The 10,000-nt window shown below is 43.8% G+C and overlaps 1 pseudogene; it reads right to left on the bottom strand.

The window, feature by feature from the left end:
• LOC120038936 overlaps positions 1 to 10,000 on the bottom strand; it is a 34,169-nt pseudogene that overhangs the window by 6,796 nt on the left and 17,373 nt on the right.

Below are 10,000 nucleotides of genomic sequence, written 5' to 3'. Positions count from 1 at the left end.
TGTACATTACAAAGAGTTAATATACCTGACAGGTAATATATTTAACATTCAGTAAATGCTCTCTGGGAGTACTAAACCACTCCATGATACCCCCAGCAGTACTGTACATGTTAGATGCTCTCTGGGAGTACTAAACCACTCCATGATACCCCCAGCAGTACTGTACATGTTAGATGCTCTCTGGGAGTACTAAACCACTCCATGATACCCCCAGCAGTACTGTACATGTTAGATGCTCTCTGGGAGTACTAAACCACTCCATGATATCCCCAGCAGTACTGTACATGTTAGATGCTCTCTAGGAGTACTAAACCACTCCATGATACCCCCAGCAGTACTGTACATGTTAGATGCTCTCTGGGAGTACCAAACCACTTCATGATACCCCCAGCAGTACTGTACATGTTAGATGCTCTCTGGGAGTACTAAACCACTCCATGATACCCCCAGCATACTGTACATGTTAGATGCTCTCTGGGAGTACTAAACCACTCCATGATACCCCCAGCAGTACTGTACATGTTAGATGCTCTCTGGGAGTACTAAACCACTCCATGATACCCCCAGCAGTACTGTACATGTTAGATGCTCTCTGGGAGTACTAAACCACTCCATGATACCCCCAGCATACTGTACATGTTAGATGCTCTCTGGGAGTACTAAACCACTCCATGATACCCCCAGCAGTACTGTACATGTTAGATGCTCTCTGGGAGTACTAAACCACTCCATGATACCCCCAGCATACTGTACATGTTAGATGCTCTCTGGGAGTACTAAACCACTCCATGATACCCCCAGCAGTACTGTACATGTTAGATGCTCTCTGGGAGTACTAAACCACTCCATGATACCCCCAGCATACTGTACATGTTAGATGCTCTCTGGGAGTACTAAACCACTCCATGATACCCCCAGCAGTACTGTACATGTTAGATGCTCTCTGGGAGTACTAAACCACTCCATGATACCCCCAGCATACTGTACATGTTAGATGCTCTCTGGGAGTACTAAACCACTCCATGATACCCCCAGCAGTACTGTACATATTAGATGCAGACAGACAGACAGAGCAAAGCTCCCAAGAGATTCTACTGTGGTCCCTGGGTAGGCTGCCCGTTGTGTGAAAAACAGTTGACCAGTTTATCTGAGTTCTCTTTGTGGACCCCTGCAGGTCCTATGAGCGGAGTGTCTGTGTGTTATGATGGAAGAGGTAAAGTCTCCGAGGGTTGTAGGTAGATTACAGACAGACTGATAAGGGCAGAGCTCAGTGGCTTTGATAAGTAAATCAGGTCACCACACCTCGCCACAGAGGCACAATGCAGGGAGAACAGAGTCAGGCCACTGCTCAGACAGTGTTCTCTCTCTCTCTCTCTCTCTGTCAGTCTCTCTCTCTCTCTCTGTCAGTCTCTCTCTCTGTCAGTTTCTCCCCACCAGTGAGCTCTCACTGAACATGACTCAGTCTAACTAGAGGGCTGGAGACAGTGAAGGAGATGACAGCTACTCTTAGGATGATAAAGTATGGCCTGTGTGTTTCTGACCCTGACAGTACAGTACACAGGATCTGAATACATGTCTGGTTAGGATGGATGATGAGACAGTAGGATGATGAGACAGTGGGATGATGAGACAGTAGGATGATGAGACAGTGGGATGATGGATGATGAGACAGTAGGATGATGAGACAGAAGGATGATGAGACAGAAGGATGATGAGACAGTAGGATGATGAGACAGTAGGATGATGAGACAGTAGAATGATGAGACAGTAGGATGATGAGACAGTAGGATGATGGATGATGAGACAGTAGGATGATGAGACAGTAGGATGATGGATGATGAGATAGTAGGATTATGAGACAGTAGGAGGATGAGACAGTAGGATGAGACAGTAGGATGATGGATGATGAGACAGTAGGATGATGAGACAGTAGGAGGATGGATGATGAGACAGTAGGATGATGAGACAGTAGGATGATGAGGCAGAAGGTGGATGATACAGTAGGAGGATGGATGATGATACAGTAGATGATGAGACAGTAGGATGATGAGACAGTAGGATGATGAGACAGAAGGAGGATGATACAGTAGGATGATGGATGATGAGAAAGTAGGATGATGAGACAGTAGGATGATGAGACAGTAGGATGATGATACAGTAGCAGGATGGATGATGAGACGGTAGATGATGAGACAGTAGGATGATGAGACAGTAGGAGGATAATACAGTAGGATGATGAAACAGTAGGAGGATGGATGATGAGACAGTAGGATGATGAGACAGTAGGAGGATGATACAGTAGGATGATGGATGATGAGACAGTAGGTGATGAGACAGTAGATGATGAGACAGTAGGAGGATGATACAGTAGGAGGATGGATGATGAGACAATAGATGATGAGACAGTAGGAAGATGATACAGTAGGAAGATGGATGATGAGACAGTAGATGATGAGAGTAGGAGGATGATACAGTAGGAGGATGGATGATGAGACAGTAGATGATGAGACAGTAGGATGATGAGACAGTAGGAGGATGGATGATGAGACAGTAGGTGATGAGACAGTAAATGATGAGACAGTAGGAGGATGATACAGTAGGAAGATGGATGATGAGACAATAGATGATGAGACAGTAGGATGATGAGACCGTAGGAGGATGGATGATGAGACAGTAGGTGATGAGACAGTAGGAGGATGATACAGTAGGAGGATGGATGATGAGACAGTAGGAGGATGGATGATGAGACAGCAGGATGATGAGACAGAAGGAGGATGATACAGTAGGAGGATGATACAGTAGGAGGATGGATGATGAGATAGTAGGATGATGAGACAGTAGGAGGATGATACAGTAGGAGGATGGATGATGAGACAGAAGGAGGATGATACAGTAGGAGGATGGATGATGAGACAGAAGGAGGATGATACAGTAGGAGGATGGATGATGAGACAGAAGGAGGATGATACAGTAGGAGGATGGATGATGAGACAGAAGGAGGATGATACAGTAGGATGATGGATGATGAGACAGCAGGATGATGAAACAGTAGGAGGATGAGACAGCAGGATGATGGATGATGAGACAGTAGGTGATGAGACAGTAGATGATGAGACAGTAGGAGGATGATACAGTAGGAGGATGGATGATGAGACAATATATGATGAGACAGTAGGAGGATGATACAGTAGGAAGATGGATGATGAGACAGTAGGATGATGGATGATGAGACAGCAGGATGATGAGACAGCAGGATGATGAGACAGAAGGAGGATGATACAGTAGGAGGATGGATGATGAGACAGAAGGAGGATGATACAGTAGGAGGATGGATGATGAGACAGCAGGATGATGAAACAGTAGGAGGATGAGACAGAAGGAGGATGATACAGTAGGAGGATGGATGATGAGACAGTAGATGATGAGATACTTACTGGTGCACCTGGTGCTCCAGGGGGTCCTGAGATGGCTCCTCCACTCTGTGGAGAAACTAGTATTATCATCATAACATTCAACACAATGATGACATGGTATCTGATGACACAGTATCTGATTATATGGTATCTGATGACACGGTATCTGATTATATGGTATCTGATGACACGGTATCTGATTATATGGTATCTGATGACATGGTATCTGATGACATGGTATCTGATGACATGGTATCTGATGACATAGTATCTGATGATATGGTATCTGATGACACGGTATCTGATAATATGGTATCTGATGACACGGTATCTGATTATATGGTATCTGATGACACGGTATCTGATTATATGGTATCTGATGACACGGTATCTGATTATATGGTATCTGATGACACGGTATCTGATTATATGGTATCTGATGACACGGTATCTGATTATATGGTATCTGATGACACGGTATCTGATTATATGGTATCTGATGACACGGCATCTCATGACATGGTATCTGATGACATGGTATCTGATGACACAGCATCTGATGACATGGTATCTGATGATATGGCATCTGATGACATGGTATCTGATGACACGGTATCTGATGACATGGTATCTGATGACATGGTATCTGATGACACGGCATCTGATGACATGGTATCTGATGACATATTATCTGATGATATGGTATGTGATAATATGGTATCTGATGACATGGTATCTGATGACATAGTATCTGCTGATATGGTATCTGATGACATGGTATCTGATGACATAGTATCTGATGACATGGTATCTGATGACATAGTATCTGATGATATGGTATCTGATGACATGGTATCTGATGACATAGTATCTGCTGATATGGTATCTGATGACATGGTATCTGATGACATAGTATCTGATGACATGGTATCTGATGACATGGTATCTGATGACATGGTATCTGATGACATGGTATCTGATGACATAGTATCTGATGACATGGTATCTGATGACATAGTATCTGATGATATGGTATCTGATGACACGGTATCTGATTATATGGTGTCTGATGACATGGTATCTGATGACATAGTATCTGATGACATGGTATCTGATGACATGGTATCTGATGACATGGTATCTGATGACATGGTATCTGATGACATAGTATCTGATGACATGGTATCTGATGACATAGTATCTGATGACATGGTATCTGATGACATGGTATCTGATGACATAGTATCTGATGACATGGTATCTGATGACATGGTATCTGATGACATAGTATCTGATGACATGGTATCTGATGACATAGTATCTGATGACATGGTATCTGATGACATTGTATCTGATGGCATGGTATCTGATGACACGGCATCTCATGACATGGTATCTGATGACATGGTATCTGATGACACAGCATCTGATGACATGGTATCTGATGACACGGCATCTGATGAAACGGTATCTGATGACATATTATCTGATGATATGGTATGTGATAATATGGTATCTGATGATATGGTATCTGATGACATGGTATCTGATGACATAGTATCTGCTGATATGGTATCTGATGACATGGTATCTGATGACATAGTATCTGCTGATATGGTATCTGATGACATGGTATCTGATGACATAGTATCTGCTGATATGGTATCTGATGACATGGTATCTGATGACATAGTATCTGCTGATATGGTATCTGATGACATGGTATCTGATGACATGGTATCTACAGTAGCCTACAGTATATAGGGGAATGTGGTAACCTTTACTTTGAGGGTCACCCTACCGATACTCAACAAACAATCAACAGACTATGAGTAACATGTCAGCTATACAACTGTTGACTAGCACTGTGATGCTAGTTGCATTGTTGGCAACACCTGACTCACCAAGGTGATGAGGATGAGTACAGTGAAGTTCTTACCTGCAGTTTGTACAGACTGCTCATCCCATTGCCCTCCACATAGGGGACACCCTGCAAACACACACATCTCAGTCAGAGCCAGCTATCTCCTCCGTTAACACCCTGCCTCATGGCTTCTAGCCTTACACACTCCTAAAGGTCTCGGGGTGTGTGTGTGTGTGTGTGTGTGTGTGTGTGTGTGTGTGTGTGTGTGTGTGTGTGTGTGTGTGTGTGTGTGTGTGTGTGTGTGTGTGTGTGTGTGTGTGTGTGTGTGTGTGTGAGTGTGTGTGTTTTCTGTGCCTCTAGTCTAACAGTCAGTCCTGTAGGCCTGGGCCAGGCAGACAGTATTACTTTGTTAAGCCCTTAAATGCAACATGGGAGAGATTAATATCTGGGGCTGTCTGGTGATCACTACATGGAGAGATTAATATCTGGGGCTGTCTGGTGATCACTACATGGAGAGATTAATATCTGGGGCTGTCTGGTGATCACTACATGGAGAGATCAATATCTGAGGCTGCCTGGTGATCACTACATGGATAGATCAATATCTGGGGCTGCCTGGTGATCACTACATGGAGAGATCAATATCTGGGGCTGCCTGGTGATCACTACATGGAGAGATCAATATCTGGGGCTGCCTGGTGATCACTACATGGATAGATCAATATCTGGGGCTGCCTGGTGATCACTACATGGAGAGATCAATATCTGGGGCTGCCTGGTGATCACTACATGGATAGATCAATATCTGGGGCTGCCTGGTGATCACTACATGGAGAGATCAATATCTGGGGCTGCCTGGTGATCACTACATGGAGAGATGAATATCTGGGGCTGCCTGGTGATCACTACATGGATAGATCAATATCTGGGGCTGCCTGGTGATCACTACATGGAGAGATGAATATCTGGGGCTGCCTGGTGATCACTACATGGAGAGATCAATATCTGGGGCTGCCTGGTGATCACTACATGGAGAGATCAATATCTGGGGCTGCCTGGTGATCACTACACGGAGAGATCAATATCTGGGGCTGCCTGGTGATCACTAAACAAAAGAGGAGAGCAGTAACACTTGTTTAACCCTCCGGCCTCTGAAGATTCAAACACTAATGTGAGTACCAAATGGCACCCTATCCCCTATAGTGCCCCACTTAAGGGCTCATAGGGCTCAGGTAAAAAGTAGTGCACTATATAATGAATAAGGTGCCATTTGGGCCGCAGTCTAACTAGTGTATCTGGGGGAAATAGTGTAGCAGAACACATTGATTTAAAGAGATGGAGGCTAGCAGCAGCAACTACAACATCCTGCTGGCTTGAGGAGTAGCCCGGATATACCAGAGATAGTCTGGATAGTCCTCCCTGACTAGCGTTTATGGGGCCAGGGCGTGGGAGGGTGTGTGTATGTGGGTGCTTTTTAATATGTGTGTGTTTGTGTGTGAGTGTGTGTGCATCCGTGCGTGTGTGTGCCACGGAGGGTTCAAGGGGACGAGTGATGAATTATAAATCTGTAATAATAACGCTAGCTAGTGTATGTGTGTGTGTGTGTGTGTGTGTGTGTGTGTGTGTGTGTGTGTGTGTGTGTGTGTGTGTGTGTGTGTGTGTGTGTGTGTGTGTGTGTGTGTGTGTGTAGCCACCGGTCTCCTCTCCACTACTCAGTGTATGTGCTGTCTGTCATCAGTGTGTGATCTGAGGCAAAGCTAAACGGCTGCAAGACAGCGCTAAACTAACCACAGAGTATCTACAGGAGAACAGGTTTTAAGTTTGAAGGAAATCTGTGGCCCTAAGCTTTTGCTAGATTTGTGCAATGTAAAGAATTTACAGTACTGAAGTTCATTCATTCACCCTCTCCTCCAACACAGTAAGTGGGTTGTATTAAGTAGGCGCAAAATGGAAGAAAACCCTCCATAACGGAGTGAAACAGGGAAGCATTAAGTAGGCACAAAATGGAAGAAAACCCTCCATAACGGAGTGAAACAGGGAAGCATTAAGTAGGCACAAAATGGAAGAAAACCCTCCATAACGGAGTGAAACAGGGAAGCATTAAGTAGGCACAAAATGGAAGAAAACCCTCCATAACGGAGTCAAACAGGGAGCATTAAGTAGGCACAAAATGGAAGAAAACCCTCCATAACGGAGTGAAACAGGGAAGCATTAAGTAGGCACAAAATGGAAGAAAACCCTCCATAACGGAGTGAAACAGGGAGCATTAAGTAGGCACAAAATGGAAGAAAACCCTCCATAACGGAGTGAAACAGGGAAGCATTAAGTAGGCACAAAATGGAAGAAAACCCTCCATAACGGAGTGAAACAGGAAGCACTATCTTTGTACGTGTCCAATAAGAAACACTCCTTTTGGTTTTGCTCCAGTGTCCCCAGAAGTAACATGACCATGGTGACTCAACAACATTTCTACCTGCCCTCCAGGACACCTACAGCACCCCATGTTACAGGCCAAAAAGATCATCAAGGACATCAACCACCTGAGCTACGGCCTGTTCACCCCATTATCATCCAGAAGGAGAGGTCAGTACAGGTGCATCAAAGCCGGTACCGAGAGACTGAAAAACAGCTTCTATCCCAAGGCCATCAAACTGTTAAATTGCCATCACTAGCCGGCTTCCACCCGGTTACTCAACCCTGCACCTTAGAGGCTGCTGCCCTATATACATAGACATGGAATCACTGGCCACTTTAACGATGGAACACTAGTCACTGTAATAATGTTTACATACTGCTTTACTCATCTCATATCTATTTACTGTATTATATTCTACTGTATTCTAGTCAATGCCACTCCGACATTGCTCGTCCTAATATTTATATATTTCTTAATTCCATTCTTTTACTTTTAGATTTGTGTATATTTTGTGAATCATTTTTAGATACTACTGCACTGTTAGATACTACTGCGCTGTTAGATACTACTGCACTGTTAGATACTACTGCGCTGTTAGACACTACTGCACTGTTAGACACTACTGCACTGTTAGATACTACTCCACTGTTAGACACTACTGCACTGTTAGATACTACTGCGCTGTTAGATACTACTGCACTGTTAGACACTACTGCACTGTTAGATACTACTCCACTGTTAGACACTACTGCACTGTTAGACACTACTGCACTGTTAGATACTACTGCACTGTTAGACACTACTGCACTGTTAGATACTACTCCACTGTTAGACACTACTCCACTGTTAGATACTACTGCACTGTTAGATATTACTGCACTGTTAGACACTACTGCACTGTTAGATACTACTCAACTGTTAGACACTACTGCACTGTTAGACACTACTGCACTGTTAGATACTACTCCACTGTTAGACACTACTGCACTGTTAGACACGACTGCACTGTTAGACACTACTGCACTGTTAGATACTACTGCGCTGTTAGATACTACTGCACTGTTAGACACTACTGCACTGTTAAACACTAATTCACTGTTAGACACTACTGCACTGTTAGATACTACTGCACTGTTAGACACTACTGCACTGTTAGATACTACTGCACTGTTAGACACTACTGCACTGTTAGACACTACTGCACTGTTAGATACTACTGCACTGTTAGACACTACTGCACTGTTAGACACTACTGCACTGTTAGACACTACTGCACTGTTAGATACTACTGCACTGTTAGATACTACACTGTTAGACACTACTGCACTGTTAGACACTACTGCACTGTTAGTCACTACTGCACTGTTAGATACTACACTGTTAGACACTACTGCACTGTTAGACACTACTGCACTGTTAGACACTACTGCACTGTTAGATACTACACTGTTAGACACTGCTGCACTGTTAGACACTACTGCACTGTTAGACACTACTGCACTGTTAGATACTACTGCACTGTTAGACACTACTGCACTGTTAGACACTACTGCACTGTTAGACACTACTGCACTGTTAGATACTACTGCACTGTTAGACACTACTGCACTGTTAGACACTACTGCACTGTTAGACACTACTGCACTGTTAGACACTACTGCACTGTTAGACACTACTGCACTGTTAGATACTACTGCACTGTTAGACACTACTGCACTGTTAGATACTACTGCACTGTTAGACACTACTGCACTGTTAGACACTACTGCATTTTTAGATACTACTGCACTGTTAGACACTACTGCACTGTTAGACACTACTGCACTGTTAGACACTACTGCACTGTTAGACACTACTGCACTGTTAGACACTACTGCGCTGTTAGACACTACTGCACTGTTATATACTACTGCACTGTTATACACTACTGCACTGTTATATACTACTGCACTGTTAGACATGACTGCACTGTTAGATACTACTGCGCTGTTAGACACTACTGCACTGTTAGACACTACTGCACTGTTAGACACTACTGCACTGTTAGACACTACGGCACTGTTAGACACTACTGCACTGTTAGATACTACTGCACTGTTAGACACTACTGCACTGTTAGATACTACTGCACTGTTAGACACTACTGCACTGTTAGATACTACTGCACTGTTAGACACTACTGCACTGTTAGACACTACTACACTGTTAGACACTACTGCACTGTTAGACACTACTGCACTGTTAGACACTACTGCACTGTTAGACACTACTGCACTGTTAGATACTACTGCACTGTTAGACACTACT

Source organism: Salvelinus namaycush, unplaced genomic scaffold (genome assembly GCF_016432855.1).
Source record: "Salvelinus namaycush isolate Seneca unplaced genomic scaffold, SaNama_1.0 Scaffold2432, whole genome shotgun sequence".
In the NCBI taxonomy this organism is placed as follows: domain Eukaryota; kingdom Metazoa; phylum Chordata; class Actinopteri; order Salmoniformes; family Salmonidae; genus Salvelinus; species Salvelinus namaycush.
The sequence above is the reverse complement of the archived record's forward strand: the minus strand, read 5'-3'. Positions and strand labels throughout refer to the sequence as shown.